At 39.9% G+C, this 26863-nt stretch overlaps 1 non-coding gene across 1 annotated transcript; it reads right to left on the bottom strand.

Annotated features, from left to right (window-relative positions):
• Positions 1 to 19524: 19524 nt before the first annotated feature.
• Positions 19525 to 19628, bottom strand: LOC127742331 (small nucleolar RNA R71). Its single transcript, XR_008003520.1, has one exon. It is a non-coding gene; the product is annotated as a small nucleolar RNA R71 (small nucleolar RNA).
• Positions 19629 to 26863: the final 7235 nt, after the last annotated feature.

The following is a 26863-nucleotide window of genomic DNA, read 5'->3' as shown; positions in this document are numbered from 1 at the left end:
ATGGCTGAGAGGTATGGCTATGCAAGTGAGGGAGAATCATAGCTCCTTCTCTCTACGCTGATCTGAGAATGGTGATTATTCTCGTACAGCATTTAATGTTGTAGATGTTGGAAGAGAGAAGCATGATGATGAAGAAGCAGAAGCACAAGGAAATGACGTGGCAATTATCGACTAAATAAATAAATAAATGGCAAAAATATGGAAGCATGGACAATCGCTTTCTAGATTTGTAACATCTTTACATTGACATAAAGCCATAAAGGTTAAAGGTGTTTGTTTGATGGTGGACCTATTGATTTGGTACCATCACACTTGCTTCTAGTATGTTATTGGGATTGGAGTAGATTGGATCAGAAATCGAAATAGAATATATTTACATCTACTCTCTCTCTCTCTCTCTCGATCTCGAATCATCCATTATCCACTTACATGCTTACTCTTGTGAGAATTACTTAAAACGTTAATTTGGATCTAAATTTAAGGTCTAGATTTTTTATGAAGTAATATCCAACTTGTTTTTGCGCTAAAGTGTAATGTGAGGGTAGTATCTACAAGAGACTTTGAGATTTAAGTTAACAAAGGTTTTAAGTATAATTTTAGTAAAGTAGAATATAAATATATCTGAGAGATATTAATATATTTATAGTAGAGTTTGATAACTACTTTTTTTGAAATAGTTTCACCTTTAGTTGAGAGATAACTGTTCTCTTTATATTTGAGAGGTTGTTGGAATCTATTTTTTAGGAGAGATAAAGATAGTAAGAGAGATTCAGGGAGGCAGTTACTTATTAGGATAAGTAACACTGGTCTTTGTCGCCGTGTCCGACCTTTTTAAAGAGGTCGGGTAAATGGTAAAGGCCACTCTTTTTGGGTGGGCCTTTTTGTCCTTGTTAGACCTGACTCTATGTTTTGGGTCAGGGTATGAACATTGCCCCTATTTGAGTCTGAGCTTTCATGAGGTCGGGTTCAAACATTTCTTGACGCCAATTTTCGTTGTCGAGTACGCCACCTTCAAGAAGTCGGCTACTCTGTGTGCTTTGAAATTTTGAACGTTACCACTTTAAATGAAGGGTGAACGTTATGTGGCAGTTCCCTTGGAATTCGCACATGGCTTTAAAGAGTGGTGTGAAATGGCTGTTTTGCCCCTTTTCTCTTATAAAATGCTTCGCGTTCTCCTTCTGTTCCGAGGGTTTCCTGAAATTGTAGGTCGATCTCGGACGAGATCTTCTGAGCTGGTCGAGGCTGTCGTGTCCGACTTGTTGGTCTTAGTGGTGGTGCTGATCCTTCGTCCCCGGAGGGTGAGGGTACCTTCAAGGGACTCCGATACTTAAGTTAGCAAGGGTATTAAGCAGATATTTTGTAGAATCAGAGTATGAGTTATACCTGGGTACTCCAGTGTATTTATAATGATGTAGAGTGATCTTTTTAGATAAGATAAGTTAGTTATCTTATCTTATCTTTATCTTATCCTTCGTGGGAACCACCCTTATCTCTATAGGCTTGGGCTGCCTTTGGATTTGGATCGTGTTCCTCTGTTTGGGCCTTTTATTGGGCTTTCCTGGCAGTTTGGCCGAGCTCTTTGAGAAGAGGTCGGATTGTCCTGACCTGAAGAGGTCGGTCGCTTTGTTAGTAGAACATCCCGGGTCGGACAGCTCGACCCAGGGTATGAACAGTGCCCCTGCTTGAGCTCGGTTTTCCTTTTGAGGTCGAGTCTTTAGTTTTAGGACTTCAATCCTTCTCGGGAGAAACCGAACTCGAGCATTTCGTCGATTTTATCTTTGTAAAGTTCCTTTTTTTGAATGCGGAACGTTTCTGTTCCGTTTCCTTTGAAAGTGCGCGCTTTTGTATTTAGCGTCCTTGCCTCGGGAATACGCGAGGGTTTTAATGCCCTCATTAATTGGTTTTCAATGCCCCGTTTCTTTTCTTTTATTTTGAACTTTTACACACAGAAACGGTTTTTTCTTTTCTCTATAACTTCCCATTTTCATTCTCACTTTTCTATTTTTGCCTGTGTTCCGCCCTTTCGCGTCTTCTCTTTGCGACGTTGCTTGGTGATCGTAGGTGCCCTCTTTTGTTTTCGACAACCGCTTCATCTTCAATCTCTCCTCCGTACGCTTCCCCTTTTTTTAGGTTGGTTCATCTTCTCTTTTGCTTGCATTGTTTTGTTTTCCTGGTATAGTAGGGTTTTTACTTGAGTAATTTTTTTGGAAAGTTTGAACCTTTTTTGCATTTCTATGCTTTTGCCACCGTGATTTCTGGTTTCTTCTTTTCTGACATTTCCTGAATGGTTGAAGCTTCTAGGGTTTTACATGTTGTTGCCTGTTTCTGTAAAAGTGACTTGTTTGATTTTGAAGAAAGATTGTGCCTTTGACAGTTTTTCCGCTTGGCATGTTCTTGCTGTTGGGTAGACTGAAATCGTATTTTTGAGAGGCGTCTGATTTTGATGACTTTATTTGGTTTGTGGCCTTTTCGAGTGTCATTCTTGTTGAAGTAGAGACTTTATTTTCTTATTGGGATGCGTAGAGATGTAGGCTTGTAGGCTTTCCTGAGTCCTTATCCTGCCTCCATAGGATGCCCCTAGAACTTTTTGGACTGGGTCCCGGGGTTTTCTTTTGTTGCTTTGCCTAGCTTCTTGACACCTATACGCTTTAGTTTTTGAGTTGTCTCCATTTATGTCCAAGTCGTTTGATTAGTGTTCCGAGATATTTTTGAGTAATCCAATCTTCTTTTCTTCTTGTAGGACTAGTTAACCATGTCTTCTAGCAAAAATATTGTTGAGACATCTTCCCAGGTTCCTGAGGGCATGGCCGATTGGGTGGATTCTATGGTCCTCTTGTGCGTCTCGTTGGTTGTCTTAGAGTTTTGTCAGTAACTTAGGCAGTTTCATAGGATTTGTGGCAACGGTAGTGATGAGAAGAATTATGAGCTCGTATCTCCAACTTCTGACGAAAGGGTTTGCTTTTCTACCCGGATTGCTGGAGAGCGCCCCTTTTTCTATGCCTATGACTTCTTTTTTAGTCAAATGAATATTACTCTTCCTTTTACCCCCTTTGAGACCAGCCTGTTATAGTCCTGTAATGTAGCTCCATCCCAACTTCACCCCAATTTCTGGGGTTTTATAAAAATCTTTCAGCTGTTGTGTCGTGAGTTTGGTATGCCTGCTTCGCAATCTCTCTTCTTTTATCTTTTCGTTTTGACAAAGCCTGGTGTAGTGAAGAAGAAAACCGCTTGGGTTTCTTTCCGAGCTTCCCAGGGCAGAAAGGTTTTCTCCATGTTTGATGAGTCTTTTCGCGATTTCAAAAATTACTTTTTCAGGGTCCGAGCTGTTGAATGAGCTCGGCCCTTTTTTCTGGATGAGAATGATGAGCCCGCTTTTCCTTTAGAATGGCAAAAGAATGTAGTGGTATTGAGATATTCGCGGGAGATGTTAGATGAGGCTGAACAAGCTTTTGTGACTGTGCTGGAAGAGAATTGGGGGCAGCCTCCTCATCTCGACACAAAGAAATTTTTAGCTAACCCCTCTCTCCTCCGAGCTGAGCTAGGTAGTGGCCGATTTTTCTATTGGTTTTACTTATCGTTTTGTCGAGTTTGTTTCTTTGTGAGATCTTTTTCTGACTCGTAGTTTAGTTTCCTGCTGTGATGTTTGTTTGCAGAGATGATCAAGAACAACGAATCCATGAAGGCTTTTAAAAGGGCAAGGAAGGCTACTGCAGCTCAGAATGCCTCAGCCAAGGTGGCCGGTGAGGGATCTTCTCAGGTTTCGTCTAAGCCTTTGGTTACAGGTTCTCTTGGGCCTAGGAAGGTTATCCCCACTCCTCGAGTTCGTTTGATTGATCCTTCACAAGCTTCTGCTGGTACCTCCTCTCCTTCTGCCGCTCCTCCTCCAAAAAGACCTCGGACTGTCGAGCCTTTTAATCTTGGTGCTCCCGACTTTGATGCTGTTGGGTTTGTGGATCAATAGCTTGCTCCCTATGGTGTCATGCCTACTGACGATGTATCCATTCTTCGTCATTTAGACTTCATTACTCAGAGTGTTATTACATTGGCACACATGGGAGCGGCTTTATACCGTACTGCTCAAGATCTTCCTATCCATGCTACCAAGGCCTTTATGGAGGAGGCAAAATTGGAGTTCAACTGAATTAAGGGTTTGAAGGAGGAGCTCGAGGTGAAAGTGGCCGAGTTGGAAAAAGAGTTGAAGGGGAAAAGGCTCAGGCTGTTGGTCTGGCGGCTGCTGTGCAACTGGCCGAGGATACATCGTTAAAACATAAGGATAGCTATGTTACTACTTATAGAGAGATGATGGAGCTCAGGGGTAGCTTGGAATCTGTCCGGTTCAATTATACCGAACTTCAAAGTCATCTTGTAAGCAGCGTTACTGCTGCTTATGAGAATCTGAAGGAACAAGTTCGAGTTCTTACGCCAGATCTCGACCTTTCCCTTTTTAGTCTGGACAACATTGTTCGGGATGGTAAGATTGTCCCTGACGATCCTGATGATGATGTTGATGATCGTCCTTCACTGCCTGCTATCAAGACCTCTGTTGTGCCAACTTCTCCGACTTCCACTGCTGAGATCAATCACCCAGAGGGGGAACCGGATTGCCAAATCTTGAACCGGGATGATGGGACGGTGGATGCGGTGCCTCTTCAGACTCGCCCTCCTTCACCCCGAGTTGATGTTGCTGAGAAGCCTTCGGATGTTAACTGAATTTTCTTCTTGCTCGTTGTAGATAGCCCGGCTTGTGGGCTTTTAAAACTCTTTATTTTGTAAAGGATATTTTGATGACTGTTGATACTCTTTTAGTTGCTTTGCTTAGCAACTTTAAAAAAAAGGTGTAGTTTCCGAACTTTTGGGGTTGCTTCTGGTGGCCTCTGAAGTTTGCCATTTATCTTTAACTAGCAGTTTTTGTATCAGGCCTGCTTGCACTTGGCTTAGTACCATTTCTAGGTCTTAGGAGTGTTTTAGAACTTTTCCTTTAGCTGATCTCTCTGGATTGGCTTGTTTTCTTTGATGCTATTTTCAGCAATTTGTTTTGTCCTTTGATTCGCTGTGATTGCTGATTTTGTTACGTTGATTTATCCAAAGAGTTGTTAGTGACCTTCTTTTAGGGTTACTTTTGTAGAGTTATGTTTCGGGCTGGCTTCGTCTTGTCGGGCCACGTTGAGTTACTTTGTAATCCTGTTTCCTGGACTTTTGTTCAGGTCTCTTTCAGGGATTACCTTTGTAGCTTTATGTTTTGGGCCAACTTTGTTATGTCGGGCCCTGTCGAGTTACTTTGGTAATCCTCTTTCTTGGATCTTGTTCGGGTCTCTTTCAGGGATTATCTTTGTAACTTTACCTTTTGGGCTGACCTTGTCATGTCGGGCCCTGTCGAGTTACTTGGTAATCCTCTTACTTGGACCTCGTTTGGGTCTCTTTCAGGGATTATCTTTGTAACTTTATCTTTTGGGTCGACTTTGTCATGTCGGGTCCTGTCGAGTTACTTGGTAATCCTCTTGTTTGGACCTTGTTCGGGTCTCTTTCAGGGATTATCTTTGTAACTTTATCTTTTTGGGCCGACTTTGTCATGTCGGGCCCTGTCGAGTTACTTGGTAATCCTCTTTCTTGGACCTTGTTTAGGTCTCTTTCAGGGATTACCTTTTGTAACTTGTTTGTAGGAGTCCGACTTCATCATGTCGGACTCTTCTAAGTTATAGTAATTCTCTTTTATAGGGCTGGCCAAGCCTCTTTCCAGGGATTTACTTATAACTTTGGTTATTGTGGCTGGTCCGACTTCTTTATGCCGGCCAGTCTTTAAGTTATTTTATAGCAATCCATTTTATTAGGACCTCGTCAGGTCCTTTTTATGGATTACTTTCTATAACTTCTTGCATTATTCTGTTTTCATCTTTGCCAATTTTGTAGAATTTGGGTTTTAACCTTCATTTGGTCGACCTTTCAATGAATTTGGTTTTCATTTTTGGTCTCTAACGTGATCGCGCAGTGAATTTGATTTTCACTTTCTATCAATTTGTAGCTTTATAATCGGACGATGAATGTTTCAGAATAATGTGGCTTGAGCGTTTGTAGAGAATCTAAACAGCTTTTAAAGGAAAATGCAAATATCTACATGCGGGGGGTTAATTTCCTAAGTCGGGTGATTCGTAGGTCTTGGCTTGGCGCCTCGACAAAAAACTTTTTCAGGAAAAAGAGTGCGCCTTGTCCAAGGTCCTTTATCATCCCTAACTATAGTACCTTCTTAGGTTGCAGGCGTGCCACGACCTAGGAAGCTCTCGCCCGTCAAGTTCGGAAAGCCTGTAGTAGCCCTTTCCCAGCACTTCTATGACTCGGTAGGGTCCTTTCTAGTTTGCTGCCAGCTTTCTTTCTCCAGGTCGAGTTGTTCCGATGTCATTTCAGATTAGAATGAGGTCGTTCTCAGCAAAGGCCCGCTGTATTACCTTTTGATTGTATCGGGAAGCCATTCGTCATTTTAATGCCTCTTCTTTTATCTGAGCTCTTTCTCGGACTTCTAGAAGTAGGTCGAGCTCTTCCCTTTGAAGTTGGGAGTTGGCTTCTTCGCTATAGTGGATTACTCTAGGTGACCTTTCTTCAATCTCTACTGGGATCATTGGCTCCATTCCATATGCTAATTGGAAGGGTGATTCCTTTGTGGTGGAATGTGGCGTTGTTCGATATGCCCATAAGACCTGTGGGAGCTCCTCGGCCCAGGCTCCCTTTGCATCCTGTAATCTCTGCTTCAGCCCAGCCAGTATGACTTTGTTGGCAGCTTCAGCTTGTCCATTGGCTTGGGGATGTTCAACAGAAGTGAATTGTTGTCTTATATTTAAGTCGGTCGCTATCTTTCTGAAGCCTGCATCTATGAACTGAGTACCATTGTCTGTCGTGATGGAGTATGGAACCCCAAACCTTGTGACGATGTTTTTATATAAGAATTTTTGACTTCTTTGAGCAGTGGTGTTAGCTAGGGGCTCTGCTTCAATCCACTTTATGAAGAAATCTATTCCCACTATGAGGAATTTGACTTGTCCCGATCCTTGAGGGAAGGGTCTGAGAAGATTGAGTCCCCATTTTGCGAATGGGCAAGGTGAAGTCACGTTGATGAGTTCCTCTGGTGGGACGATGTGAAAATTGGCATGTTTTTGACATGATGAACATGTATTTACAAATTCTATAGCTTCCTTTTGTAGAGTTGGGTAATAAAATCCTGCCCGAAGTACTTTTTTGGCCAGTGCCTGCGAGGTGAGGTGATTGCCACAAATACTGCTGTGTACTTCGTCAAGGACTTCCTTTGTGTTGGAAGTCGGTACACATTTTAGCAGTGGTATTGAAATTCCTCTTTTGTATAGAGTATTATTTATGATAGTGTAATATTGTGCCTCTCGTTTCAACCTCTTTGCCTCCTTTTTCTCTGTGGGGAGTGCTTCTGTTTTGAGGTAGTTAATTATGGGGATCATCCATCCTTGATCACAACCTGTTATGGTCAGGACTTTTTCTTCTTCTAAGATTGATGGATTCTGTAGAATTTCTTGGATGAGGCTTCTATTGTTGCCCCCTAGTTTGGTGCTAGCTAGTTTTGAAAGTGCGTCAGCTCGGACATTCTGTTCTCGGGTATGTGACGGACCTCATATTCTCCGAAGAGTCCGAGCTGTTCTCTAGTTTTGTCCAAGTACTTTTTCATTATGAGGTCTTTGGCTTGGTAGCTTCCTGCTATTTGTGAAGTAACTACCTGTGAGTCGCTGAAGATGATAAGCTTTTGAGCTCTAACCTCTCTAGCTAGCTTCAAACCAGCTAGTAGTGCCTCATATTCCGCTTGATTGTTTGAGGCAGGGAACCCGAATTTGAGGGAGAGTTCAATTTGGGTTCCTTGGTCACTTTCAATTATCACACCCGCGCCGCTTCCCGTTTTATTTGAGGAACCGTCCACGTAGAGATTCCATTCTGTGGGAATTTCCGGTGTGTCTGTGAATTTCGCAATGAAGTCGGCTAGGTATTGTGATTTGATTGCTGTCCGAGCTTCGTATTGAATATCAAATTCGGACAACTCGACTGCCCATTGCAAGATTCTGCCCGCCAGGTCTATTTTCTGTAAGATTCCTTTTATGGGCTGGTTGGTCCGAACTTTAATGGTGTGGGCTTGAAAGTGTGGGCAAAGTCATTGTGATGTTAGTATGAGAGTGTAAGCAAACTTTTCTATTTTCTGATAGTTCAGCTCGGATCCTTGTAATGCTTTGCTGATGAAGTATACGGGCTGTTGCCCCCTTTCGTCTTCTCGGACTAGTACTAAGGCTATCGCCCGACTTTCGACCGCGAGGTACACTATGAGTGGCTCTCCTTCCCGGGGTCGAGTTAGTATAGGTGGTTGTCCCAAGAATCTTTTGAAATCTTGGAAGGCTTGCTCGCACTCCACTGTCCATTCAAACTCCTTTCCTTTCCTTAGAGTGGCGTAGAAGGGGAGAGATCTTATTGCCGATCCGGCCAGGAATCTGGACAAGGCTGCCAACCTCCCGTTGAGTTGTTATACCTCTTTGACACAAGTCAGACTTTTCATGTCGAGTATGGCCCGGCATTTATCCGGGTTTGCCTCGATTCCTCTCTGTGTGATCATAAAACCCAAGAATTTACCGGCTTCTACTGCGAAGGTGCATTTTGCGAGATTGAGTCGCATACCGTGCCGTCTTATAGTGTCGAATACTTGGGTCAGATCGGATAATAACATCTTTTCGCTTCGTGTCTTTACTAGCATGTCGTCTATGTAGGCTTCCATAATTTTTCTGATGTGGTCCAAAAAACTTTATTCCTTAATCTTTGATAAGTGGCTCCTGCATTTTTAAGACAGAAGGGCATGACAATGTAGCAGTAGTTTGCCTTTGGGGTTAAGAATGAGGTTTTCTCTTGGTCGGGTGGGTTCATTGGGATTTGGTTGTATCCCGATTATGCATCCATAAAGGAGAGGTATTTATATCTGGAGGAGGCGTCTACCAGTGCGTCGATGCTGGGGAGTGGATAAGGATCTTTTGGGCAGGCTTTGTTGAGATCGGTGTAGTCAGTGCACATTCGCCACTTTCCGTTTGATTTTTTCACCAAGACGACGTTAGCAAGCCATAGTGGGTATTTGACTTCTCTTATGAAACCTGCCTCCAGTAGAGCTTGTACCTGCTCTTCCACAGCTTTGAGAGCATTTTGGTCCTAGTTTTCTACACCTCTGTTGCACCGGCCTAGATCCTGGGTAGACTGCTAGCTTGTGGCACATTAGCTTCGGATCTATGCCTGGCATGTTTGCGGCCTTCCACACAAAGAGGTCGACGTTATCTCGTAGAAACTGTATGAGGGCTTCTTTTATGGCTCCTTTTAGGAGTGTGCCGATATTGGTCGTTTGGTCCGGGGTATCCCCGATCTAGATTTTCTCTATTTCACCTTCAGGTTGTGGGCGGAGTCTTTCCCGCCTTTGAATTCCACCGAGTTCGATCGTGTGGAATTCTTCTCCTCTACCTCTGAGGTTTAGACTTTCATTGAAACAGCGGCACGCCATCTTTTGATCTGCTTTTATCATAGCTATCCCCCTACAGTTGGGAACTTCATGCATAGATGTAGGGTTGACACTATTGCGCCAAGCTGATTTAACGTTGTCCGACCTATTAGGGCATTGTAGGCTAAACTTACGTCGACTACGATGTAATCTATTTTGAGCGTTCTTGACTGACTTCCTTTTTCGAAAGTTATGTGTAGCGAGATGTATCCCATCGGTTGAACCGGGGTATCTCCTAGTCCAAACACGCTGTCCGGATATGCTCTGAGTTCTTTTTCTTCCAAGCCAAGTTTGTCGAAGGCAATTTTGAATAAGATATCGGCGGAGCTCCCTTGGTCTATCAGCGTGTGGTGGAGATTTGTGTTTGCCAGTATAATAGTGATGACCATAGGATCGTCATGTCCTGATGCATTGCCAGATGCGTCTTCCTTGGTGAAAGTAATCGCGGGGATGTCGGGTGCATCCTCTTTTCCTACGACATGACATACGTCTTTGAGATGTCTTTTGCGAGATGATTTAGAGATTCCTCCCCCGGAAAATCCACTGTGTATCATGTGGACATGTCTTTCTGGTATACGAGGTAATCGTGCGGTTTGTCCAACATCTTCTGCTCTTCTTCTTTTTCTTTGCTCATCGTCACGGGTGGCCAGATATCGATTTAGCTTTCATTCTCTTACTAGTTTTTCTATGACATTTTTTAAATCGAAGCATTCATTGGTAGAATACCCGCGGATCTGATGGTATTCACAATATTCATTTCAGTTTCCTCCTCTTTTTTTGCCTTTGAGTGGCCGAGCTAGAGGTATTTTTTCAATGTTGCAAACCTCTCTGTAAACATCCACAAGAGACACCCTGAGGGGGGTGTAATTGTGGTATTTTTTATTTTCTCTCTGTATCGATCTTCCTTCTTTTTGGAATCTTTGTTTATATCCCGGGAGGTGAATCCGGCTTTCGAGGTTTCTCCTAGTCGGGAGTTTTCCTCCATGTTGATGTACTTCTCAACTCGTTCCTGCACCTTGTTCAGAGATGTGGGGTATTTTTTTATATAGATTGGCTGAAAGGTCCTTCTCGCAAGCCATTGATGAGGCCCATAATGGCGGCCTCTGTTGGTAGGTTTTGTATGTCTAGACATGTCTTGTTGAATCTTTCCATGTAGTTGCGAAGGGTTTTCCGCTCTCCTTGCCTGATTCCTAATAGACTTGGAGCGTGTTTAGCTTTGTCTTTTTGGATAGAGAATCTGGCAAAAAATTTCTTGGCCAAGTCGTCGAAACTCGAGATGGACCTAGGAGGTAGATTGTCGAACCATCTGATTGCCGTCTTCGTCAAAGTAGTCAGAAAGGCTTTGCAACGAACTGCATCTGATGCATCGTTGAGGTACATTCTACTTCTGAAATTGCTGAGATGATGGCCGGGATCTGTAGTGCCATCGTATAAGGTCATATCTGGGAGTTTAAAGTCTTTTGGGATTTTGGTCTTCATGATCTCCTTGGTGAATGAATCTTGTTCCTTGTGGGAGCCGTCCTCAGGAGAGGATCGGTTAGCTTTGGTCTTGATATCGGCTTCAAGTTTTAGGAGTTTGTCCTCCAATTCCCGGCATCGCCTTATTTCCCTCTGTAGATCTTTCTTGGCCTCTTGTCGACGTAGGGCTTCTTCTTCAAGTTGTTTTAAACGGTCTTGAAGTGCATCCATGGCTCCCGCGTTTGGAGAGTTCTTCTTGTTGTTAAGTTGGGAAGTATCTTTTGGTGTAGCGTCCGCATTTTTGTGCGGTGTTCTATCTTCTAGATCTAAAGTGTGGTCATTGTCATGGTCGTCCGCCATGATGATAGGATGACTTCCAGGTCCCTGGCAACGACGCCAATGTTCCGAGGGTTTCCTGAAACTGTAGGTCGATCTCGGACGAGATCTTCTGAGCTGGTCGAGGCTATTGTGTCCGACTCGTTGGACTTAGTGGTGATGCTGATCCTTCGTCCCTGGAAGGTGGGGGGTACCTGCAAGGGACTCCGATGCTTAAGTTAGCAAGGGTATTAAGCAGATATTTTGTAGAATCAGAGTATGAGTTATACTTGGGTGCTCCAGTGTATTTATAATGGTGTAGAATGATCTTTTTAGATAAGATAAGTTAGTTATCTTATTTTATCTTTATCTTATCTTTCGTGGGAACCGCCCTTATCTCTATAGGCTTGGGCTGCCTTTGGATTTGGGTCATGTTTCTCTGTTTGGGCTCTTTATTGGGCTTTCCTGGCAGTTTGGCCGAGCCCTTTGAGAAGAGATCGGATTGTCCTGACCTGAAGAGGTCGGTCGCTTTGTTGGTAGAACATCCCGGGTCGGACAGCTCGACCCAAGGTATGAACACATTCTTCTCCCTTTTTCATTTCTGAAAAGCTCTATTTAGTTCCTTTATCACAAAAGCTTCTTCAAATTCTTTCTTTGTTTCTTGTTTCGTAACCATTTTTCAATTTCAAGATTTTCTTTATCTTGATTCATTTGAAGAGTTCTTGGTGCTTCGAAGAGGATCGCTCGTGATTTTGCTACTTGAGGTGTCCCTCTGTTTTTCGAATTTCATTAAGATTGGTGTTTTTATCCACTTTTGTTTGTTGTCTCAATTGTCCTGTATTCATGAAACTGTTCTGAATGGTCCCCTGAATAGTAGTGTTGGTAATAAATTTTGTTTTTATGTAGTTGATACTCGTTTCTTTGAGATTTTGATAACTTGTTTAACTGTTGCTGTTTTGTTTATTGCTACAAAACCCTTTTTAAAACTGTTTTTGCTGTCTGGGATCACTGTTATGAACTTTGGCAGTGTCTTTGGAATTTTTGAGAAATTGTTGCCTTTTGTAGAATGCCATCGTGTTGTCCCCTAATGGCGTTGCTGGTGCTACTGTAGGAGTGACGCCATTTCTAAAAAGATATTTTTAAATCGTATATTTGTTTTATTGCGCTTACCTGAATTCTTTTGATTGGTGTCTGATAAACCCCATTTGTAGGGTTTATCTTGTGCTTGATTTAGGGGATTTAATAACCTTTTACCCACATTTATCCATTGAAATAGCATGGTTTAACTTCTCCTTTAATTGTGCTTAAGAGTGAAAACATGCTTTTTAGGACTTAAAATAGCTAATCTAATTCTCCTTGATTCCATTAGATGCCTTGATATGTTTGTTAAGTGATTTAAGGTTTAGGAGGCCAAGATTGGATCAAGGGAATAAAGAAAGAAAGCATGAAAAGTTGGAGAACTCATGAAGAAATGAAAGAACCGGAAAGCTGTCAAGCCGACCTCTTCGCACTTAAATGACCATAACTTGAGCTGCAAAGGTCCAAATGATGCGGTTTCAGTTGGGTTGGAAAGCTAATATCCGGGGCTTCAAAACGATATAAGATTTGTTATGGTTTAACTGCGCATGGTGACGCGTACAGGCATAGTACGCGCACGCGCCGTTGCTGCCACCTGGTTCACTTAAAGCAAAACGTGGCCAGCGAATTCTAAAGCCTTGTGGGTCCAATCCAACTCATTTCTGATGCTATTTAACCCAAGGAGTGAAGAGGAAAACACATGTTAGTTACCATTAGTCATAGTTTAGTTTTAGAAGTAGTTTCTATATAGAGAAGCTCTCACTTCTCTTTAGGATTAGGATTAGGATTAGGTTTATTTCTTAGATCTAGATTTTAATACATCTTCTTCTACTTCTATCTTCTCAATTCCTTGTTGTTACATTCATTCTCCTTCCATTCTTTTTTTGTAATTTCCTTTATGTTGTTCTTGTGTTTTGTTGTAGATCTACTTTTGTTTCTTCTACTCTCTTTCAATTCAATCAAGGTAATTCATAATAAATGTGTTTCTTTTGATTGTTGTTGTTAATTCATTTCAATAATTGTTGTTAGATTCTATTCTTGTTATCAATTTACTATGCTTTCCTTTTATGCCTTCCAAGTGTTTGATGAAATGCTTGGTTGGATTTTAGAGTAGAGTTTTATGTTCTTGGCTTGGAAAGGTAACTTAGGAACTCTTGAGTTACAATGTCCAAGTAATTGATGATTGGGATCCATTGACTCTAGTTCTCACTAATTGAATTATTGGAGAGTTAGGACTTATGGACTAGGATTGATATAGCTCATTTGACTTTCCTTTACTACTAGTTAGAGGATGATTTAATGAGATTAATCCTTGCCAATTCTCATATTGTGGTTAGTGATTAGGATAGAGATCCTTGACCACCAACCCTTGCCAAGACTTTTTTAGGCCTTAGTTTACTTTCTTGCCATTTATCTTTCATGTTTCTTATTAAAACCCCAAAAATAACTCACAACCAATAACAAAACATATCATTACAATTCCTAGGGAGAACGACCCGAGGTTTGAATACTTCGGTTATTAATTTTAGGGGTTTGTTACTTGTGACAAACAATCTTTTGTATGAAAGGATTATTGTTGGTTTAGAAACTATACTTGCAACGAGAATTCATTTGTGAAATTCTAAACCGTCAAAAATCCGATCATCAGTGTCCAAGCTCTTTAGTGATGACTTCTTTTTGTTGTATTTGTAGGCATAGCTTTATATCTCGATCTGTTATTCACGACATGTTAACAAAAGTCCTTCCGTCCCTTTTAGCTTAGGTAGATACTTTTGTCCTTACCGTTGTTCCTGTAGTTGATAGAGAATATGCCAAGACCTTCCATAGACATCAGAAGTTCTGTGAGAATTGTGAGGATGAGCGAAATTATGAAATAGTAGTGGCCGATTTTGAGGAGAGGGTATGCTTCCCCCGTTAGATAAGTCGGAGCGTCCATTTTTCTATGCTTATGATTGTCTTTTCTCGAAACTAGATGTTAGGCCTCCTTTCTCTGATTTTGATATTAATGTTCTTTGGACTAGCAATGTTACTCCTTCCCAAATTCATCCTAATTATTGGGCCTTTCTCAAAATATATCAACTCCCATGTCGAGAGCTTGATGTCTGCCTTCTTTTATCTTTTTGTTCTAACCAAGCCTTTTAGCTCAAAAAGCTAGCTTGGCTTTCCTTCCACGCCGTTCAGGGTAAGAAGATTTTTTCTATTCTTGATGAATCCTTCCACGAATTCAAAAATTATTTTCTCAAGGTCTGAGTTGTAGAGAGTGCTCGACCTTTCTTTTTGGATCAGAATGATGAACCTTGTTTCTCATTATACTGGGAAGAAAAACCTATGATAGTCAAGTATAGTGTAGATTCCTTATATGATCTTGAGAAGGCCGTAGTTGACTTGTTCCAAGAGTGTTGGGGCCAAGCTCCTCACTTGGACACCAAAAAATTCTTAGGGGACCTTGGTCAGCTTCAGTCCGAGCTAGGTAGTTTTTTACTTTTACATTTTTTATTTTTGGTTGTGATTTGTGCTGGCAATTAATGTACTTTTACTTTTGTTTTTGCAGAGAAAATGGCTCCAAAATCTGTTGCTATGAAGACAATACAGGCTACTAGGAAGAACATCGTGGCTCGAAATATTCAGGAAAAGAAAGACAGGGGCACATCTGTCCGATTTACTCCCGAGAAGTCGGACTTGGGTCCTTTAGTTCCAAAGGAAGTTATTCCCGTTCTAGCTTCTCGGTTAATTACTCTTGATTCTCCTTTAGAGAGTGCTAGCCCGTCCTTCTCCTTCATCCTTGGAACCTACTCCCAAAAGGCAAAAGACTGTTGAGAGAGAAAGTATTTATGATAAAAGATTTGACGGGCTTACCTGGAGTGAGAGAAATAGAATTTGGACGGCGGGTGTGTGTGTGTTGCCCTGGCCAGGGAGTTAGAGAAGCCTCCTATCAATGCCACGCACAGCTCTCTGGTGGCTGCTCGAGTTGAAGTAGAGAGGCTAAAGGAGATCAAGAAGGAATTGGAAGATGAGAGGGATGGGCTGAAGAGAATATGCCGAGACCTTCCGTAGACATCATAGGCTTTGTGAGAATTTTGAGGATGAGTGAAACTATGAAATAGTAGTGGCCGATCTCGAGGAGAGGGTATGCTTACCCCTTTAGATAAGTCGGAGCATCCATTTTTTTATGCTTATGATTGTTTTTTCTCGAAACTAGATGTTAGGCTTCCTTTCTTTGATTTTAATAGTAATTTTCTTTGGACTTGCAATGTTGCTCCTTCCCAACGTCATCCTAATTCTTGGGCCTTTCTCAAAATATATGAACTCCTATGTCAAGAGCTTAATGTCTGACCTTCCCTCAAGGTTTTCTTTTATCTTTTTGTTCTGATCAAGACTTTTAGCTCAAAAAGCTAGCATGCTTTCCTTCTTCGCTGATGAGCGGATAATTTATACGCTTTTTGGCATTGTTTTTAGGTGGTTTTTAGTATAATCTAGTTAATTTTAGGGATGTTTTCATTAGTTTTTATGCTAAATTCATATTTCTGGACTTTACTATGAGTTTATGTATTTTTCTATGATTTCAGGTATTTGTTGTTTGAAATTGAGGGACCTGAGCAAAACTCTGATAGGAGGCTGACAAAGGACTGCTGATGCTGTTGGAATCTGACCTCCCTGCACTCAAAATGGATTTTCTGGAGCTGTAGAACTCCAAATGGCGCGCTCTCAACGGCGTTGGAAAGTAGACATCCATAGCTTTCCATCAATATATAATAGTCCATACTTTATTCGTAATTAGATGACGTAAACTGGCGCTCAACGATAGTTCCATGCTGCATTCTGGAGTCAAACGCCAGAAACACGTCACGAACCAGAGTTGAACGCCCAAAACACGTTACAACTTGGTGTTCAACTCCAAGAGAAGCCTCAGCTCATGGATGGATCAAGCTCAGCCCAAGCACACACTAAGTGGGCCCCGGAAGTGGATTTATGCATCAATTACTTACTTCTGTAAACCTTAGTAGCTAGTCTAGTATAAATAGGATAGTTTACTATTGTATTAGAGATCTTTGATCAGTTTATGCAATCTTAGACATTGGGGGCTGGCCATTCGGCCATGCCTGGACCTTCATCATTTATGTATTTTTAACGGTGGAGTTTCTACACACCATAGATTAAGGGTGTGGAGCTCTGTTGTACCTCAAGTTTCAATGCAATTACTACTATTTTCTATTCAATTTCGCTTGTTCTTATTCTAAGATATTTGCTACACTTCAACATGATGAATGTGATGATCCATGACACTCATCATCATTCTCACCCATGAACGCGTGACTGACAACCACTTCCTTTCTACCTTAGACCGGGCGCGTATCTCTTGGATTCCTTAATCAGAATCTTCGTGGTATAAGCTAGAATTGATGGCGGCATTCATGGGAATCCGGAAAGTGTAACCTTGTCTGTGGTATTCTGAGTAGGATTCCGGGATTGGATGACTGTGACGAGTTTGAAACTCGCGATTGTTGAGCGTGATGACAAACGCAAAAGAATTAAGGGATTCTATTCCAACATGATCGAGAACCGACAGATGATTAGCCGTGCTGTGACAGAGCATTTGGACCATTTTCACTGAGAGGATGGGATGTAGCCATTGACAACGGTGATGCCCTACATACAGCTTGCCATGGAAAGGAGTAAGAAGGATTGGGTGAAAGCAGCAGGAAAGCAGAGATTCAGAAGGAACACAACACCTCCATGCACTTATCTGAAATTCCCACAATTGAATTACATGAGTAACTCTATCTTTATTTTCTGTTTCATTTATTATTCGAAAACTCCATAATATTTATTATCCGTCTAACTGAGATTTACAAGATGACCATAGCTTGCTTCATACCAACAATCTCAATGTGATCGACTCTTACTCACATAAGGTATTACTTGGACGACCCAGTGCATTTGCTGGTTAGTTGTGCGGAGTTGTGACTAAGTGTGATTCACGTTTGAGAGCGCTACCAAGTCTTTGGAGCCATTGTTTATGATCACAATTTCTTCCACCAAGTTTTTGGTGCCGTTGCCGGGGATTGTTCGAGTATGGACAACTGACGGTTCATCTTGTTGCTCAGATTAGGTAATTTTCTTTTTATTTTCTTTTCAAAAAAGTTTTAAAAATTCTTTCAAAAATTTTTTCTTTATTTTCGTTTTTCAAAAATATAATTTTCGAAAAAAAATACAAAAAAATCATAAAATCATAAAAAAATATTTTGTGTTTCTTGTTTGAGTTTTGAGTCAATTTTTAAGTTTGGTGTCAATTGCATGCTTTAAAATTTTTTTTCTTGTATTTTTCGAAAATTCATGCACTCATGGTGTTCTTCATGATCTTCAAGTTGTTATTGGTAAGTCTTCTTGTTTGATCTTGATGTTTTCTTGTTTTGTATTTTTTTGTTGTTTATCATATGCATTTTTGGTTTGTTAGAGTCCAAGCATTAAAGATTTCTAAGTTTGGTGTCTTGTATATTTTCTTTGCATCAAAAATTTTTCAAAAATATGTTCTTGATGTTCATCATGATCTTCAAAGTGTTCTTGGTGTTCATCTTGACATTCATAGTGTTCTTGCATGCATCATGAGTTTTGATTCATAATTTTCATATTGTGAGTCATTTTTGTTGTTTTTCTCTATCATCATTAAAAATTCAAAAATAAAAAAATAATATATGTTCCTTAATTTTCTCATAATTTTCGAAAATTTGAGTTGACTTAGTCAAAAAATTTTAAAATTAGTTGTTTCTTACAAGTCAAGTCAAGTTTTCAATTTAAAAAAAAATCTTATCTTTTCAAAACTTTTTCAAAAAATCAAATCTTTTTCATTTTTTTATTTATTTTCAAAAATTTTAAAAATATTTTTTTCAAAAATATTTTTCCTAATTTTATCTTTATTTTCGAAAATTATGCCAACAATTAATGTGATTGATTCAAAAATTTAAAGTTTGTTACTTTCTTGTTAAGAAATGTTCAATCTTTAAATTCTAGAATCTTATCTTTTAGTTTCTTGTTAGTTAAGTAATTAATTTTAATTTTAAAAATTAAAATCTATCTTATCTTATCTTTTATATGATATCTTTTTCAAAATTTTATCTTTTTCAAAAAATTTGATTTCAAAATATCTTATCTAACTTCTTATCTTCTTATCTTTTCAAAATTTGATTTTAATATCTTTTTCAACTAACTATTTGACTTTTTGTTTGTTTCTTATCTTTTTTAAAACTATCTAACTACTTTTTCCTCTCTAAATTTTGAAAATATCTCACCCTTTTTTTAAAATTCTTTTTTAAATTAACTAATTGTTTTAAATTTTAATTTTAATTCTATCTCATCTTTAATTTTCGAAAATCATTAACTCCTTTTCAAAATTAATTTTCGAATTTTCTCCCTCTTCTCTTATTCTATTTATTTATTCATTTACTAACGCTTTTCTTCACCTCTCTTCATCTCAAATCACTACCCCTATCCTCACCCTTCTGTTTGGATTCTCATTTCTTTATTCCCTTTCTTCTTCTACTAACAATAAGGGACCTCTTTACTGTGACATAGAGGATTCCTCTTCTCTTCTTTTCTTGTTCTCGTCTCTTTCATATGAGCAGGAACAAGGAAAAATGCATTCTTGTTGAAGCTGACCCTGAACCTGAAAGGACTCTGAAGAGGAAACTAAGAGAAGCCAAATTACAACAATCCAGAGACAACCTTACTGAAATTTTGGAACAAGAAAAGGAGATGGCAGCCGAACCTAACAATAATAATGCAAGGAGGATGCTTGGTGATTATACTACACCTACTTCCAAGTTTAATGGAAGAAGCATCTCAATTCCTGCCATTGGAGGAAACAATTTTGAGCTAAAACCTCAACTAGTTGCTCTAATACAACAGAACTGCAAGTTTCATGGACTTCTATCAGAAGATCCCTACCTGTTTTTAACTGAGTTCTTGCAGATCTGTGAGACTGTCAAAATGGAGTAGATCCTGAAGTCTACAGGCTCATGCTTTTCCCTTTTGCTATAAGAGACAGAGCTAGAACATGGTTGGATTCTCAACCTAAAGATAGCCTGGACTCCTGGGATAAGCTGGTCACGGCCTTCTTGGCGAAGTTCTTTCCTCCTCAAAAGCTGAGCAAGCTTAGAGTGGATGTTCAGACCTTCAAACAAAAAGATGGTGAATCCCTCTATGAAGCTTGGGAAAGATACAAACAGATGACCAAAAGATGTCCTTCTGACATGTTTTTAGAATGGACCACGATAGATATATTCTATTATGGTCTATCTGAGTTCTCTAAGATGTCATTGGACCATTCTGCAGGTGGATCCATTCACCTAAAGAAAACGCCTGCAGAAGCTCAAGAACTTATTGACATGGTTGCAAATAACCAGTTCATGTACAATTCTGAGAGGAATTCCGTGAATAGTGGGACGCCTCAAAGGAAGGGAGTTCTTGAAATTGATGCTCTGAATGCCATATTGGCTCAGAACAAAATGTTGATTCAACAAGTCAACATGATTTCTCAAAGTCTGAATGGATGGCAAAATGCATCCAACAGTACTAAAGAGGCATCTTCTGAAGAAGAAGCTTATGATCCTGAGAACCCTGTAATGGTAGAGGTAAATTACATGGGTGAACCTTATGGAAACACCTATAATTTATCATGGAGAAATCATCCAAATTTCTCATGGAAGGATCAACAAAAGCCTCAATAAGGCTTTAATAATGGTGGAAGAAACAGGTTAAGCAATAGCAAGCCTTTTCCATCATCTTCTCAGCAACAGATAGAGAATTCTGAATAGAGCACCTCTAACTTATCAAACATGGTCTCTGATCTTTCTAAAGCCACTTTAAGTTTCATGAGTGAAACAAGGTCCTCCATTAGAAATTTGGAGGCATAAGTGGGCCAGCTGAGTAAGAAAGTCACTGAAACTCCTCCTAGTACTCTCCCAAGCAATACAGAAGAGAATCCAAAAAGAGAGTGCAAGGCCATTGACATAGTCAACATGGCCGAACCTAGAGAGGAAGGAGATGACGTAAATCCCAAGGAGGAAGACCTCATGGGACGTCTCTCAAGCAAAAAGGAGTTCCCTGTTGAGGACCTAAAGGAATCTGAGGCTCATATAGAGACCATAGAGATTCCATTGAACCTCCTTTTACCATTCATGACCTCTGAGAACTATTCTTCCTCTGAAGAGGATGAAGATGTAAATGAAGAGCAAGTTGCTCCATATCTAGGACCCATCATGAAGCTAAATGCCAAGTTATTTGGTAATGAGAGGAAGCATGAAAAGCTTCTCTCAGTACAGAGTCAAACAGAGCCCCCACAGTCAAACTCTAAGTTTGGTGTTGGGAGGCCACAACCAAACTCTAAGTTTGTTATTGAATCCCCACAACCAAATTCTAAGTTTGGTGTTGGGACTATATAACATTGACCTGATCACCTGTGTCGCTCCATGAGAGCCCACTGTCAAGCTATTGACATTAAAGAAGCGCTTATTGGGAGGCAACCCAATTTTTATTTATCTAATTTTATTTTATTTTTATTATTCTTTTATGTTTTATTAGGTATATGATCATGTGGAGTCACGAAAAAATATTAAAATTAAAAATAGAATCAAAAACAGCAGAAGAAAAATCACACCCTGGAGGAAGGACTTACTGGCATTTAAACACCAGTAAGGAGCATCTGGCTGGCGTTCAACGCTAGAACAGAGCATGGATCTGGCGTTGAACGCCAGAAACAAGCAACACCCTGGCATTCAAATGCCAGGAATGCACCCTGAGGAGAGCTGGCGCTGAACGCCAAAAACAAGCATGAAACTGGCGTTCAACGCCAGAAACATGCTGCAGTTGGGCGTTGAACGCCCAGAACATGCATCACCTCGGCGTTTAAACTCCAGAATTGCATGCAAAGGAATTTTACATGCCTAATTGGTGCAGAGATGTAAATCCTTGACATCTCAGGATCTGTGGACCCCACAGGATCATCTCAGGATCTGTGGACCCCACAGGATTCCCACCTACCATATTCTCCCCCTTCTCAACATTCATCCTCTCTTTCCAATAAACACTCTTCCCCAAAACCCTTCACCAATCACCTCAATCTCTCTTCACCCATCACCTCTTCACCACTCACATCTATCCATCTCTTCCCACCCAATCCCACCCATATGGCCGAAACATACACATCTCTCCCTCTCCTCCATATCTTCTTCTCCTTCCATTCTTTCTTCTTTGCTCGACGGCGAGCAACATTCTAAGTTTGGTGTGGTAAAAGCATAGCTTTTTCTATTTTTCCATAACCATTGATGGCACCTAAGGTCAGAGAAACCTCAAAAAAAAAAAAAGAAGAAGAAAAAGGGAAGACAAAAGCTTCCACCTCTGAATCATGGGAGATTGAGAGATTCATCTCAAGAGTCCATAGCTCAGTAGTAGAGCATTTGACTGCAAATCAAGAGATCCCTGAGATACCTCAGGGGATACATGTTCCTCCACATAATTATTAGGAGCAACTAAGGATAAGAGCACCAAAATCACTAGGGATCATGCAACAGAAGCAAGGAAGAGACATAAAGGAGCTCAAAAAGCACCATTGGTCCTTCAAAAGGCGCCACCCTCACTAAGGTGGACTCATTCCTTAACTTCCTTGTTCTTATCTCTCTGTTTTTCGATTTTTATGCTATATGTTTGTTTATGTTTTGTGTCTCTACGTCATGATCATTACTATGTAGTAACTATATCTTAAAGCTATGAATAAATTCCATAAATCCTTCACCTCTCTTAAATGAAAAATGTTTTTAATTCAAAAGAACAAGAAGTACATAAATTTCTAAAATTGTCCTTGAATTTAGTTTAATTATATTGATGTGGTGACAATACTTTTTGTTTTCTGAATGAATGCTCAAACATTGCATATTTTTTATCTTGTTGTTTATGAATGTTAAAATTGTTGGTTCTTGAAAGAATAATAAAAAAGAGAAATATTATTGATGATCTGAAAAATCATAAAATTGATTCTTGAAGCAAGAAAAAGCAGTGAATAGCAAAAGTTTGCGAAAAAAAAGAGAAGTGGCGAAAAACAAATAGAAAGAAAAAGAAAAAGCAAGCAAAAAAAGCCAATAACCCTTAAAACCAAAAGGCAAGGGTAAAAAGGATCCAAGGCTTTGAGCATCAATGGATAGGAGGGCCCAAGGAAATAAAATCCAGGCCTAAGCAGCTAAATCAAGCTGTCCCTAACCATGTGCTTGTGGCATGTAGGTTCAAGTGAAAAGCTTGAGACTGAGTGGTTAAAGTCGTGATCCAAAGAAAAAAGAGTGTGCTTAAGAGCTCTGGACACCTCTAACTGGGGACTCTAGCAAAGCTGAGTCACAATCTGAAAAGGTTCACCCAGTCATGTGTCTGTGGCATTTATGTATCCGGTGATAATACTGGAAAACAAAGTGCTTAGGGCACGGCCAAGACTCATAAAAGTAGCTGTGTTCAAGAATCAACAAACTTAACTAGGAGAATCAATAACACTATCTAAAATTCTAAGTTCCTATAGAAGCCAATCATTCTAAACTTCAAAGGAAAAAGTGAGATGCCAAAACTGTTCAGAAGCAAAAAGCTACAAGTCCCGCTCATCTAATTAGAATTAATATTCATTGATATTTTGGGATTTATAGTATATTCTCTTCTTTTTATCCTAATTGATATTTAGTTGCTTGGGGACAAGCAATAATTTAAGTTTGGTGTTGTGATGAGCGGATAATTTATACGCTTTTTGGCATTATTTTTAGGTAGTTTTTAGTATAATCTAGTCACTTTTAGGGATGTTTTCATTAGTTTTTATGCTAAATTCACATTTCTGGACTTTACTATGAGTTGTGTATTTTTCTGTGATTTCAGGTATTTTCTGGCTGAAATTGAGGGACCTGATCAAAACTTTGATAGGAGGTTGACAAATGACTGCTGATGCTATTGGAATCTGACCTCCCTACACTCAAAATGAATTTTTTGGAGCTGCAGAACTCCAAATAGCGCGCTCTCAATAGCGTTGGAAAGTAGACATCAAGAGCTTTCCAGTAATATATAATAATTCATACTTCATTCGTAATTAGATGACGTAAACTGGTGCTCAACGCCAGTTCCATGCTGCATTCTGGAGTCAAACGCCAGAAACACGTCACGAACCAGAGTTGAACGCCCAAAACACGTTACAACTTGGCGTTCAACTCCAAGAGAAGCCTCAGCTCGTGGATGGATCAAGCTCAGCCCAAGCACACACCAAGTGGGCCTCAGAAGTGGATTTATGCATCAATTACTTACTTCTGTAAACCCTAGTAGCTAGTCTAGTATAAATAGGATAGTTTACTATTGTATTAGAGATCTTTGTTCAGTTTATGCGATCTTAGACATTGGGGCTGGCCATTCGGCCCGCCTGGACCTTCATCACTTATGTATTTTTAACGGTGGAGTTTCTACACACCATAGATTAAGGGTGTGGAGCTCTGCTGTACCTCAAGTTTCAATACAATTATTACTATTTTCTATTCAATTCCGCTTGTTCTTATTCTAAGATATTCGTTGCACTTCAACATGATGAATGTGATGATCCATGACACTCATCACCATTCTCAACTATGAACGCGTGACTGACAACCACTTCCGTTCTACCTTAGACTGGGCGCGTATCTCTTGGATTCCTTAATCAGAATCTTCGTGGTATAAGCTAGAATTGATGGCGGCATTCATGGGAATCCGGAAAGTCTAACCTTGTCTATGGTATTCCGAGTAGGATTCCGGGATTGGATGACTGTGACGAGCTTCAAACTCGCGATTGTTGGGGGTGATGACAAACGCAAAAGAATTAAGGGATTCTATTCCAACATGATCGAGAACCGACAGATGATTAGTCGTGCTGTGACAGAGCATTTGGACCATTTTCACTGAGAGGATGGGATGTAGCCATTGACAATGGTGATGCCCTACATACAGCTTGCCATGGAAAGGAGTAAGAAGGATTGGGTGAAAGCAGCAGGAAAGCAAAGATTCAGAAGGAACACAACACCTCCATGCACTTATCTGAAATTCCCACAATTGAATTACAAGAGTAACTCTATCTTTATTTTCTATTTTATTTATTATTCAAAAACTACATAACATTCATTATCCGCCTAACTGAGATTTACAAGATGACCATAGCTTGCTTCATACCAACAATCTCCATGGGATCGACCCTTACTCACGTAAGGTGTTACTTGGACAACCCAGTGCACTTGCTGGTTAGTTGTGCGGAGTTGTGACTAAGTGTGATTCACGTTTGAGAGCGCTACCAAGTCTTTGGAGCCATTGTTGATGATCACAATTTCATCCACCACTCGCCATTTAGGGTAGGAAGGTTTTTTTTATTCTTGATGAGTGATGCGCGAGCATCTTTCCTATCTTTTCCAAGTGAATTTGTATTTAATTTGTTGATTTTAATCAAGAATTAATTATCTTTTAGCCACTATAGATGTTACTTTGATTCGTGTGCAATTCTTTTTATTTTAGGTATCCTTCGGATGGATTTGATGGAGTTTCCACAGAAAAAGAGAAGAAGGCGAATGATGATGTCAACCCTGACCTCTCTGCACTCTAACCTGAATAACTTGAGCTACAGAGGTCCAATTGATGTGCTTTTAGTGACGTTGGAAAGCGAACTTTCAGAGCTTTCTAATGATATATAATAGTCCATACTTCTCTTCCATCAACTCTGCCAAGGCTGCGCCTAACTTGAGAAATTTCAAGTTAGGCACAATGCACAACAACAACACACAAGATTGGTTCTGCCCACTTCAAGTTAGGCGCAGCATCACTCAAGTAAACTCTAATTCATGCTGCCATGCCCAAGTTAGGTGTGCTCCACTCCAAGTTAGGCGCCAGTTAGTCAATTTAGCAAGTGGTTCCAGCACCAAATCAAGGATTGCACGAGTGTTTAATTAAATTCTTATTAAACTTTATTTTATTAAAAAATAGAAAAAGATATTATTTAGTTTTAGAAAATATAATTTACATTAATTAGAATTAGATATAAAAGGGAAAAGAATCAGCCCTTGGGGCTCTTCTCTTTTTTTCTACCTCATTTTGCACTTTACAGTTTTTCAGAATCCTAGTTTTCTCTTTGAACCATGAGTAACTGAACGTCCACTGTTAAGGTTAGGAGCTCTGTCTATTGTATGGATTGATACTATTATTTTCTATTTTAATTCATGTACTAATTTCTATTTCAAGAATTATTTTCGTTCTTTATCTTATGAATTTGGGTGAACGGAAGTATGACCCTTGTTCTAATTGAGTTCTTGTATAACTTGAAAAAGCTCTTTACTTGAACAACAGTTTGAAAACAATTTCTCATAAATTTCTAATTATCTAGACTTAACGGGATACGTGACATATAATCCTCTTATATTTGGGTAATTAGGTTTTTGTGGCATATAAACTAGAATTGAACTTCACCCTCTAATTGGAATTAGGGTTTAGTCACATATAGTTTTCCATGAATTAAATATTGCATGATTAAAATAGTTAGTAAGAAAAGTCAATCCAAAAAATAGATAACTCTGAAGTCTTAACTGTTTTCTCCATATATTATTCACAACCCATTTACTGCTTGCTTTATTAATTCTCTATTTTACTGTTTAATACAATTGAAACCCAAACACTCTTTTCTGCTTGTCTAACTAAGTAAATCACTCAATCATTGTTGCTTAGCCCATCAATCCTCGTGGGATCGACCCTCACTCACCTGAGGTATTACTTGGTATGACCCGATGCACTTGCCAATTAGTTTGTGGGTTATAAATTCCGCACCAATGAGTCCTTCCACGACTTCAAAAATTATTTTTTCAAGGTCCGAGTTGTAGAGAGTGCTCGACCTTTCTTTTTGGATCAAAATGATGAACCCTTTTTGTCGTTATACTGGGAAGAAAAACTTGTGATAGCCAAGTATAGTATAGATGCCTTATATGATCTTGAGAAGGCCATAGTTGACTTGTTTAAAGAGTGTTGGGGCCGAGATCCTCACTTGGATACCAAAAAATTCTTAGGGGACCTTGGTCAGCTTCGGTCCGAGCTAGATAGTTTTTGTTACCTTTACCTTTTTTATTTTTGGTTGTGATTTGTGCTGGCAATTAATGTACTTTTACTTTTATTTTTGCAGAGAAAATGGCTCCAAAATCTGTTTATGAAGACAATACGGGCCACCAGGAAGAACATTGTGGCTCATAATATTCAGCAAAAGGAAGCCGGGGCACGTCTGTCCGATTTACTCCCGAGAAGTCGGACTCGGGTCCTTTAGTTCCAAAGGAAGTTATTCCTGTTCTAGCTTCTCGGTTAATTACTCCTAATTCTCCTTTAGAGAGTGCTGGGGCCCGTCCTTCTCCCTCATCCTCGGAACCTACTCCCAAAAGGCAAGTGACTATTGAGAGAGGAAGGATTTACGATAAGGGATTT

The sequence above is a fragment of the Arachis duranensis genome, chromosome 9 (genome assembly GCF_000817695.3).
Source record: "Arachis duranensis cultivar V14167 chromosome 9, aradu.V14167.gnm2.J7QH, whole genome shotgun sequence".
Classification (NCBI taxonomy): domain Eukaryota; kingdom Viridiplantae; phylum Streptophyta; class Magnoliopsida; order Fabales; family Fabaceae; genus Arachis; species Arachis duranensis.
Note: the sequence above shows the minus strand (reverse complement) of the source record. Positions and strands in the feature narration are given on the sequence as shown.